Source organism: Giraffa tippelskirchi, chromosome 5 (assembly GCF_054371585.1).
Source record: "Giraffa tippelskirchi isolate mGirTip1 chromosome 5, T2T-mGirTip1v1.2.pri, whole genome shotgun sequence".
Classification (NCBI taxonomy): domain Eukaryota; kingdom Metazoa; phylum Chordata; class Mammalia; order Artiodactyla; family Giraffidae; genus Giraffa; species Giraffa tippelskirchi.
The window spans coordinates 193346749-193357847 of NC_137279.1; positions in this window are offsets into that span (position 1 = coordinate 193346749).

The window sequence follows — 11099 nt, forward strand, 5'->3', positions numbered from 1 at the left end:
AGACAGGGAGGGCCTCCTCAGAGTCGCGGGGCAGCCAGAGGCGCTCACGCAGCGGGCACTTGGGTAACAAGAAGAATTGCGGGCATGTGGGGCAGACGTCCCGGGAAGCTGGGCATGAGCTTCCTGCAGGGAGAGACGAGGGACAGAGGGAGCAGGTGCCCGCTCCGGCGGGCAGCATCTGACCATGGAGGAGCCGCAGACCCCGGGACCACATGCCCGCAGATGACAGCGCGGAGGCGCAGGAGCCAGGGGAGCAGGCATGCTCAGCCCCGCAGCAGGTCTGACGAGCTCCCTGCGGGTGGGAGGAGCCGGGCAAGTCGGCCCGTGTGTTTGTATTGCTTCCGCCTCTCAGTTCTCAGTGTAACTCAGCGCGGGAGCACGTATTTCAGGAATTCCCACATGCGCTGGAAGGGGCACATGAGCCCCCACACAGGCTCCTGAACGGCGGCCCCCATGCGGCCTCAGCACAGGTGACGGACAGTCCAGGTGGCGAGGGGCTCGCAGAGGAGGGGGGCCAGGCCCCCGGAAGGACACTGCTGGCAGTTGTGCCCTGGACACCCTCCGATTGGCCGGGGTCAGAGCCGGGCTCTGGCCCTAGTCCTCACCCGGCATGGCCTGCCTCCGCCGCATCACCGCGGCTCCAGCCTATTCGTGCCACACCCCGTATTACCGGCCACCACGTGACTAGACAGCAGACGTGTGCAGAGGTGCCCTGCCCGCAGGGCTGAGCCCCTGGTCTCCTGAAGGCACTCCGCCTACACACACTGTCCCTGGATCTGCCCCTGGTGCCCGCAGCCCGGGCACTGTCCCCCTGACCACCCGTCGGCCTCAGAGGCTCTATGGGCAGCCGAGAGGGGCATGGTGGGCAGAGGGTAGGCCAACGGCCCCCAGGAGCCAGCCAGCCGCCTGGATGCGGCCTCTTCTCCCAGGGCATCCGGCTCTGGCGTGAACAAGAGGGAACACGCAGGACTGGGTGTGCAAGGGGGTGCCGGGCCAATCGACCCCGAGGTTCACAGAGAAGCCAGGGCGGCTGTCATGTCTGGAAGCAGCCTCAAGAGGCCCATGCGGGTGGGGGCGGGGGCGGGCACTGGGGTGTGAGGCTCCGTCCGTCTGTCCAATGGAGGCTGCAGAGCCCTGAGGGGGCGAGCCGTCCGGGTGCTTGTGGACACTGGGACCCCTCAAGGAGAAGCAGGCGTGCGCCCGGCCAGCAACAGTCCCCAGGAAGGTAACCCCCGCTCCCACCAAGCGGGCAGTGGACATCTGAGCCATGGAGCTTTCCGAGGCGGGAAGGGAGCCGGGCAGGCACAGACGGATGGGGATGGGCAAGGCCTGCGGGGAGAGGAGCGGCTCCTAAGGCCCCCGTCACGGTGCGGGGAGGAGAGGGTGAGACAGGGGCCCCGGCAGACGCCCTCTCAGGCTCAGGGAGTGGCAGACTGCCGCTGGGGTGGCCCAGGGAGGCCCAGCTCCCATCCAGGCCGGTCAGTCAGCCCAGGGCCAGCCTGCAGCCCGCCTCCGTGTGCCTGGTGGTCGCTCAGTCCTGTGCGACTCTTTGCGACCGCGTGGACTGTGGCCCGCCAGGCTTCTCTGCCTGTGGGCTTCTCCAGGCCAGAGTGCTGGAGCAGGGGGCCACTTCCTCCTCCAAACCCTCCCCCAGGACGCGGCATCAACTGCACAGCCCGACCCAACAGTCGACCGGCTCTCTTCTGAAGGTGCCTGGCAGGGGCTGGGGGAGAACTTGCTTCCAGGTCTGCAGGCAGATGTGGGTTCTTGTTTTTCTTTTTGGTATGTTTTTGTTGTGACCAAAAGGTAGCAGAAAACTGACGATCATGTTTCCTTGCGCCCACCCCACGAGAGTGGGTGTTGGAAGGCGGGGTCCACAGTCACTCCTACACCCCTTCCCTAAGACCAGCCCCCGAGCCTGCCCACGGCAACACCCTCGAGCAGCCCTCTGAGTGGACGAACACAGCTGGGCTCTGCTCCTGGGGCCTCTCGGGACCTCCCCCAGCTGGAACCCCCTGGAAAACCAGGGCTGGTGGGTGGTCTCTGGGCAGAGACGGGAGGGGCTGAGGCCCGTCTCCCATGGCGCACAGGCCCGGGGCCCGCTCGAGGGGACCCCGAGAGGCTGGCAGGCAGTGTCCCTAAGCGTCAGCCTCGCCAGAGCGTTACACACAGCCTCAAGTGTGGACAGAGGGCCAGGCTGGCCGGAGGCACAGACAGAAAGCGGCCAGGGCCGCCAGGCAGCGGGAGGGTCAGCTGTTCCGGCCAGTGCCCGAGTCTGCGCCCCAGTGTCCAGGACTGGGCTGCATTTTGGGGCCACGGCAGGGTTCTCAGGCCAGTTTCTGTCCAGCAACTGCAGGGGACACAGCCCCAGAGGCCGTAGACCAGGGTCGGCGGAGTCCCAGCTGCCAGGGGAGCCATGCCTGTTGTGAGCAGTCGCCGGCCATCCCACACACGCCTGCTGGAGGCGTGAGGAGGCCTGGTGCCCGGGGACAGGGTCACGGAGGAGCCCCGCCAGTCAGATCCCAGGCCGATCACAGCGGGGCTGGCCTGGAGGCCGCGAGGGTGGGACAGGGATGCCTGCCCTTCCTGGGGCTGCCTGTGACTCGTCTTCAGAGGACACATCCAGGCCATGCATGGCGCCTGCGGCCTCCCCGCCCCTGCGCCGTCCGTACGGCCCTCCGGGGGCCAGAGTGGCCTGAGCACAGGGGAGTCAGCGCTTTGCTGAGAGTTTGAGGTCCCTTTCTCTTGGGGAGGGTCTAGGTCAAGGGTGGCAAATTCTGGTGTCCCCGGGGCCAGGCAAGGCCAGCCAGGTCTGCCTCTGCTTCCCCGCCCCTCACCCTGTGGTCCCCATCCACACGTGCGCCCAGCATAGCCGGGGCTCTGGACTGTGCCTGGGGAGTCTGCAGGTGACCTGTCGCTGTAGACGCAGTGGAGGCCGAGGACAATGCGGCGAGGTCCCTGCTTCTGCCGGGAACAGTGCCGAAGCCCCCGTGCACAGAGCAGGGGCAGCCACAGGCTGGGCCGGGGGTGGTCAAGGCCACAGTGCGGCCCTCAGTGTTCAGGGACACCCTCCAAGCACCCGGGGGAGGCGCAGGGTCCGCAGGTGGGAGTCAGGACAGCCGCGGTCCCCCCTGGCCCCACGCTGCCCCCGGCCCACCCCACAGGGCCCACGTGGTGGGCACCTTCATGACACCCTCCACTCAGTCCAGAGCATTCCCTGGGGGCCATGCCCAGGCCCCAGGCTGAGCCCCGCCCTGAGGGCCCTCCTGCTCCACTGATGGCCCTGGGTAGAAGCCACAGCATGGACACCGGGCAGGGAAGCCCTGGGTGGTGCCCACAGGGCCTGAGAGAGCCCTGAGGGGATGGCCACACGGGGCCAGAGAGGCGTCTCAGAGGGGACCCTGGGTGGGGTGAGGACCGCAGACCCCTGGGTGCTTGCTCCACCACGAGGCTTCAAGGGGCAGAACAGGCCGGGGAGGGTGTTGGGCATGGGCAGGAAAAACACCACCCACCCAGGCTCACCACCTGGGCTCGTTTCTGACCAGTGAAGTCTGGTTTGGACTCGTCCGAGGCGTCTGCAGTGACGGTCACACCGACCTCTGCAGCCCCCGTCCTCCCCCTGCCTGAGCACCCCGTGTTGAGCCCCCAGGTAGGAACCCTCCCCGGAGAGCAGGGTCACGCCCTCCAAGCCCCCGAGTCCCCCTCCCTGGGGCAGAGGCAGGCCTGAGCCCCCCTTGCCTGGCCTCACCCATCACCACCCCTGACGGGTCAGCTGCTGCCCGTGCTTGTGTGGTCCCGGGAAGGTTCAGGGGAGGGAGAGGTGGACTTCCCGTGGCAAGTAGCACACGCACGACCCCCGGGGCAGGTTCCCCTGAAAGGGCTCCAGGGGACTCAGCCTCCAGAAGGCACACCCAAGGGCTCCCCCGTTCCCCCTGCAGGCTCAGTCTGCCCACCTGTTACAGGCATCACACCACTGAACCCAAGTCCCTTTGCAGATGGTTGGAAAATGTCATAGTTCATGATCCTCAATCAGGAGGGGCCGGTGATCTGCACGCCTCCCCCACCTGGTGTGTGGCCCCCAAGCACAAAACTCTTCCCGGGCAACCACCCAGCGGGGGGCTAGGGCCCTTCCCTGCAAGTGGGGGTCTGGGGGACAGGCCAGCCCCTCCCCCCCGTGTGGTCACTCAGGTAGACAGCTTCACCCAGGGCGTCTCCAGGTCTCCGGGGAATCGGCTTCCAGACAACAGCGTTCCTTGGTCCCCATGGCAACAGAGCCGCCCTCCTGTTTCCAGGGAAACCAAGCCCTCAGCGTCGCGGTTGCTGCAGCAACACCTATGGGTTCAGTCAGCCACACTATCCTGCCAACTCAGAGGGGCAGCTGGGCATCCAGGACAGAGGAGCCAGGTGCTGCCCGGCTGTGGGGCCGGTGCACGAACGGAAGTCCCGGCCCAGCCAGGGTCCCAGGAGGAGAGTCACAGGCCGCAGAGCCCCTGCTTTCTCTTGGGTCCTGTGCACCAGCCCGTGATGAGTTCCGCCTCCAGTGAGCCAGGCAACGGGGACTCCGCCGAGCGGTCCCGGCTGGGGCTGGATGCGGTGATCAAGGTCAGTGCTGTGGCTGCCCTCTAGCAAGGCCCCTTGGGAGGGAAGGGAGCCTGCACAGAAAGGCCACACCTCCCCAGCTGCAAGGGGTACTTTCCACGTGCTCACGTGGTCAGCGTGAACACAGTGCAGGCACACGCGCACACAGGTGCACACGTGTGCAGACCCCAATAGGACAGAGCCTGAGGAGGGTGAACGGGAGGCTGGGGGCCTCCACCCAGGCCCAGCCCCCCAACTTGTGCTGTGTGAGCTCAGGCAGCCAGCCCCCCGCCCCCGCCAAGCCCCGGGGCTGCTGCCTGCACGCTGGGGGAGATGAGGACCCTCCCACCCCAACATTCTGGGGTCTGGCTCACTGCTGCCTTGGTGGCAAAGTGTGGGAGTCGGCGGGCCTTCCTGGAGAGTTGTGGGCCCAGCGGTGGGTGTGGCCCGTCCCAGGGGCTGTTCCGTGAGTCCCAGAAGTCCTGTTCTGTCTTCCTTTATGGCACCCACCTGGGTGACAAAAACCACAGCAACTGGGCGTCACCCCCGACATTCCCCCTTCACTGCAGACTTGCAGCCCGGTGCCCAGCCCTGCCATCCCAGCCCCTTAGGAGCCCCACACCCCCTCATCACGGTTACCTGGCTCCAGCTGCCACAGCCAGGCCGTCCCCACCCTGCTTCACCCCCGGGGAGCCCAGTGAAGCCCTGGGAACCGGCTGATTCAGAGCCGTTTATTAACCCACTGATGAGAAGCTCAGAACTATGCTGTAGGGGTGACACGGCCCAGACAAGCAGACGGGTCCCGGGGAAGAGTCACTGCCCACAGCTGTGCTGGTGATTAGGTCACATGGTGGGGTCACCGCCTGTGTGCACACCCAAGACGGGCAGGGACAACGGCAGGATATTTGAATCAGGTGACGCACGAGGCTAACAAGGTGGCCCCGGTGGGGTGACCGTGTCTGGCTCCCGTGAGGCCAGCGCTCTGATGTCCTGAGCGCCAGCCGACCAAGCAGGGGCGGGCCCGGGGGAGGGAGGGCGGCTCCCAGCCCCGTCCCCCAGGCAGCGCCTCCCTGGGAGGGGGAACCTGTCACCCATCAGGATTCCAGGAAAGTAGAGCTTGAGAGTTGAAGTCGCTGTGGCTATAGGCTGGTTTGAGGGAGAAACAGGATGGTGCCCATGTCCACCAGTGGGCAGTAGTACGTGGCACACGAGGCTGCCCCCAGCTCCCGCCGCCCACGGGAAGCTGTCACCTGAAAGCCGCGGGGAGCCCTGGCAGGTGTGCACGGCCCACCCGCCAGCACCTGTCATCTGCACGGAGGTGATTGAGATCTCAGGGCAATGACTCCTGGGCGAGCAGACGGGCGGGCGGGCGCCAAAGGTGCCCAGACAGGCCTCCAGACGGGCGGCAGGAGAGACAGCTCCTCCAGCCCTCTGGCTGCAGACCGAAACCAAGGGGCCTGGGCAAGGCGCGGCCTGGGGATGGAGGCTCACGTGGGACGAGGCCTGAAGGTGATCCCCCACCCCCAGAGCTCCAGACACCCCGCTCGCTGCAGCCAGAGCCGCTGTCCCTTCCAACCCCCACCCACACCTAGAGCTGGACTCTCTGAGGGTCTGGACCAGAGCAGGCGGACGAAGCCGGCCAATGGGCAGAGGAGCCCCGGGCGGGAAGATCTGTGATTCTAGACCCAATTCCGTCAGAAGTTTTAGGAAGGTTCAGACTCTTTCTTTTGAGTTACATCTTGAGTAGTGGTGCTTTTCCAAGAACTTGTCTATTATGTCAGTTTTCAAATTTGCTGCCCGAAGGTGTTCCTAATGTTGTCTCGCTGGCTTTCTGAAGTCTGAGAGTCTGAGGGAGGGCAACCTCCCACCCCCCAGTGCTGGGGGTTCCCGAGGACCCAGGACTTTGGGGTGAAGTTCAAGTGAGTCCCCGGCAGGCTGGGATGAGTCAGTCACCCCCGAACGACACCGTTTTCATAGATGATACTGGTGGCTCTGGATTCTATTTATGGTATTTGTTTCAAATACCATAAATAGTATGGTATTTCTTCTGTTTCATTGATTTATGTATTTATTCTTCCTTTGCTTTTCAGTTCTTTGGATTGTTGTTCTCAAATTTTTGAGACACATGTTTAGTTCATTGATTTAGTCTTCTTTGTTTTTTTTAAAATTTTTTCCTTAAAAAAATTGTAGTAAATTATATATACACGTGTGTGTGCATGCTCAGTCATGTCCAACTCTGTGACCCCATTGACTGCAGCCCACCAGGCTCTTCTGTCCATGGGATTTTGCAGGCAAGAATATTGGAGTGGGTTGCCATTGCCTTCTCCAGAAAAAAAAAATGGTGGTAAAAACTATATATACGTAAAGTTTACCATTCTCACTGCTCTGAGTGCATCATTCAACCGTATTAAGTACATGGACAGTGCACAAGCATCACCATCACCATTTCCAGAAGTTTCTCCATCTTCCCAGACTGAACTCTGCCCCCTTAACACTAACCCTCCACCCCCTCCCCCAGCCCTGGTACCCACCCTTCTAACACTAACTCCCCACCTCACCCCCAGCCCTGGCACCCATCCTACTTTCTATCACTACAGACTTTGCTACTCCAGGACCTCATATGAATGGGATCATCAATAGTTGTTGCTTTGTGTTTGGTTTAGCTACTCAGTTGTCGTCATTCAGTCACTAAGTCACGTCCAACTCTTTGTGACCCCGTGGACTGCAGCTCGCCAGGCTCCTCTCGCCTTCACTGTCTCCTGGAGTTTGCTCAAATCCATGTTCACTGAGTCAATGATGCCATTCAACCATCCCATCCTCTGTCGTCCGCTTTTCCTGCCTTCAATCTTTCCCAGCATCGGAGTCTTTTCCAGTGAGTTGGCTCTTTGTATCAGGTGGCCAAAGTATTGGAGCTTCAGCTTCAGCATCGGTGCTTTCAATGAATATTCAGGACTGATTTCCCTTAGGATTGACTAGTTTGATCTCCTTGCTGTCCAAGGGACTCTCAAGAGTCTTCTCCAGCACCACAGTTCAGAAGAATCAATTCTTCAGAGCTCAGCCTTCTTTATGGTCCAACTCTCACATCCATACATGACCACTGGAAAAACCATAGCTTTGACTAGATGGAGCTTTTTCGGCAAAGTGATGTCTCTGCTTTTTAATACACTGTCTAGGTCTGTCATAACTTTTCTTCCAAGGAGCAAGCATCTTTTAATTTTATGGCTTCAGTCACCATCTACAGTGATTAGCCAAGAATATAAAATCTGTCACTGCTTCCACTTTTTCCCTTTCTAGTTGCCATGAAGTGATGGGACCAGATGCCATGATCTTAGTTTTTTGAATATTGAGTTTTAAGCCAGCTTTTTCACTCTCCTCTTTCACCCTCATCAAGAAGCTCTTTCGTTCCTCTTCGTTTTCTGCTATAAGGGTGGTATCATCTGCATATCTAAGGTTGTTGATATTTCTCCCAGCAATCTTGATTCCAGCTTGTGATTCATCCAGTCAGGCATTTCCCATGATGTACTCTGCATAGATGTTAAATAAGCAGGGTGACAATACACAGCCTTGACCTACTCCTCTCCTAATAGAGAACCAGTCTGTTTTTCCATGACCGGTTCTAACTGTTGCTTCTTGACCTGCATACAGGTTTCTCAGGAGGCAGGTCAGGTGGTCTGGTATTCCTATCTCTTCAAGAATTTTCCACAGTTTATTGTGATCCACACAGTCAAAGGCTTTAGTGTAGTCAATGAAGCAGTAGATGTTTTTCTGGAATTCCCTTGCTTTTTCTGAGCATTCTTTGGCATTGCCTTTCTTTGGGATTGGAATGAAAACTGACCTCTTCCAGTCCTGTGGCCACTGCTGAGTTTTCCAGATTTGCTGGCATATTGAGTGCAGCACTTTCACAGCGTCATCTTTCAGGATTTGAAATAGCTCAACTGGAATTCCATCACCTCCACTAGCTTTGTTCGTAGTGATGCTTTCTAAGGCCCACTTAACTTCACATTCCAGGATGTCTGGCTCTAGGTGAGTGATCACACCATCGTGATTATCTGGGTCGTGAAGATCTTTTTTGTACAGTTCTTCTGTGCATTCTTGCCACCTCGTCTTAATATCTTCTGCTTCTGTTAGGTCCATACCATTTCTGTCCTTTATCGAGCCCATCTTTGCATGAAATGTGCCCTTGGTATCTCTAATTTTCTTGAAGCGATCTCTAGTCTTTCCCATTCTGTTGTTTTCCTCTATTTCTTTGCACTGATCACTGAGGAAGGCTTTCTTATCTCTCCTTGCTATTCTTTGGAACTCTACTTTCAGATGGGAATATCTTTCCTTTTCTCCTTTGCTTTTCACTTCTCTTCTTTTCCCAGCTATTTGTAAGGCCTCTTCAGACAGTCATTTTGCTTTTTTGCATTTCTTTTCCATGGGGATGGTCTTGATCCCTGTCTCCTTTACAATGTCATGAACCTCCGTCCATAGTTCATCAGGCACTCTGTCTATCAGATCTAGTCCCTTAAATCTATTTGTCACTTCCACTGTATACTCATAAGGGATTTGATCTAGGTCATACCTGAATGGACTAGTGGTTTTCCCTACTTTCTTCAATTTAAGTCTGAATTTGGCAGTAAGGAGTTCATGATCTGAGCCACAGTCTGCTCCTGGTCTTGTTTTTGCTGACTGTATAGAGCTTCTCCATCTTTGGCTGCAAAGAATATAATCAACCTGATTTCGGTGTTGACCATCTGGTGATGTCCACGTGTAGAGTCTTCTCTTGTGTTGTTGGAAGAGGGTGTTTGCTATGACCAGTGTGTTCTCTTGGCAAAACTCTATTAGCCTTTGCCCTGCTTCATTCTGTACTCCAGGGCCAAATTTTCCTGTTATGCCAGGTGTTTCCTGACTTCCTACTTTTGCATTCCAGTCCCCTATAATGAAAAGGGCATCTTTTTTGGGTGTTAGTTTTAATGGGTCTTGTAGGTCTTCATAGAACCGTTCAAGTTCAGCTTCTTCAGCGTTACTGGTCGGGGCATAGACTTGGATTACCATGATATTGAATGGTTTGCCTTGGAAATGAACAGAGATCATTCTGTCGTTTTTGATATTGCATCCAAGTACTGTATTTCGGACTCTTTTGTTGACTATGATGGCTACTCCATTTCTTCTAAGGGATTCCTGCCCACAGTAGTAGAAATAATGGTCATCTGAGTTACATTCACCCATTCCAGTCCATCTTAATTTGCTGATTCCTAGAATGTCGACGTTCACTCTTGCCATCTCCTCTTTGACCACTTCCAATTTGCCTTGATTCATGGACCTAACATTCCAGGTTCCTATGCAATATTGCTCTTTATAGCATCGGACTTTGCTTCTATCACCAGTCACATCCACAACTGGGTGTTGTTTTTGCTTTGGCTCCAGCCCATCATTTTTTCTGGAGTTATTTCTCCACTGATCTCCAGTAGCATATTGGGCACCTACTGACCTGGGGAGTTCATCTTTCAGTGTCCTATCTTTTTGCCTTTTCATGCTGTTCTTGGGGTTCTCAAGGCAGGAATACTGAAGTGGTTTGCCATGCCCTTCTCCAGTGGACCACATTCTGTCAGACCTCTCCACCATGACCCGTCCATCTTGGGAGGCCCCACACGGCATGGCTTAGTTTCATTGAGTTAGACAAGGCTGTGGTCTGTGTGATTGGATTGGCTAGTTTTCTATGATTATGCTTTCAGCGTGTCTGCCCTCTGACGCCCTCTCGCAACACCTACCGTCTTACTTGGGTTTCTCTTACCTTAGACGTGGGGTATATCTTCACTGCTGCTCCAGCATAGTGCAGCTGCTGCTCCTCACCTTGGACAAGGGGTATCTACTCACGGCGGCTCCTCCTGACCTTGAATGTGGAGTAACTTCTCTCGGCCCTCCGACGGGTTTGGAGCATTACTTTGCTAGTGTGTGAGATGAGTGCAATAGTGCAGTAGTGTGAACATTCTTTGGCATAGCCTTTCTTTGGGATTGAAATGAAAACTGACCCTGTCCAGTCCTGTGACCATATCATCCTCACCACCTGTATCCACACCCCCCAATCCACCACCAGCAAGGTAGGAATTTTCCATCCTATTTCTTCGGGGGGGACCAAGGCTGGCAGGTGATAGCCATGGGGCTGGATCTCACATCATGGAGGCACCAAGCGCTTTCCTCCACTCTGCACAGGAGCATTTTATCCAGCAGTTCTCTCCCCGCCCCCGCCCCGCTCTCTAGCCAGCAATTAAATAAACTTAATTTCTAGGTAAATATATATATGTACACATATTTATATATTAGGCTTTGGAAATCATGAGGTTTCTGTAGCAACAGCTCACCTCTGATGTTGGAGCATGAAGACAGCCATGGACAGTGTGTGTGTAAATTGATGGGGTGATTTTCCCAGAAAGCTTTACTTACGAACAAGTAGCAAGCCTGAATCTGGCCTGCAGATGGAGTCTGCTGAGCTCAGGATTAGCAGACGAAGGAATAAAGGGATGGTTGTACAGGAACAG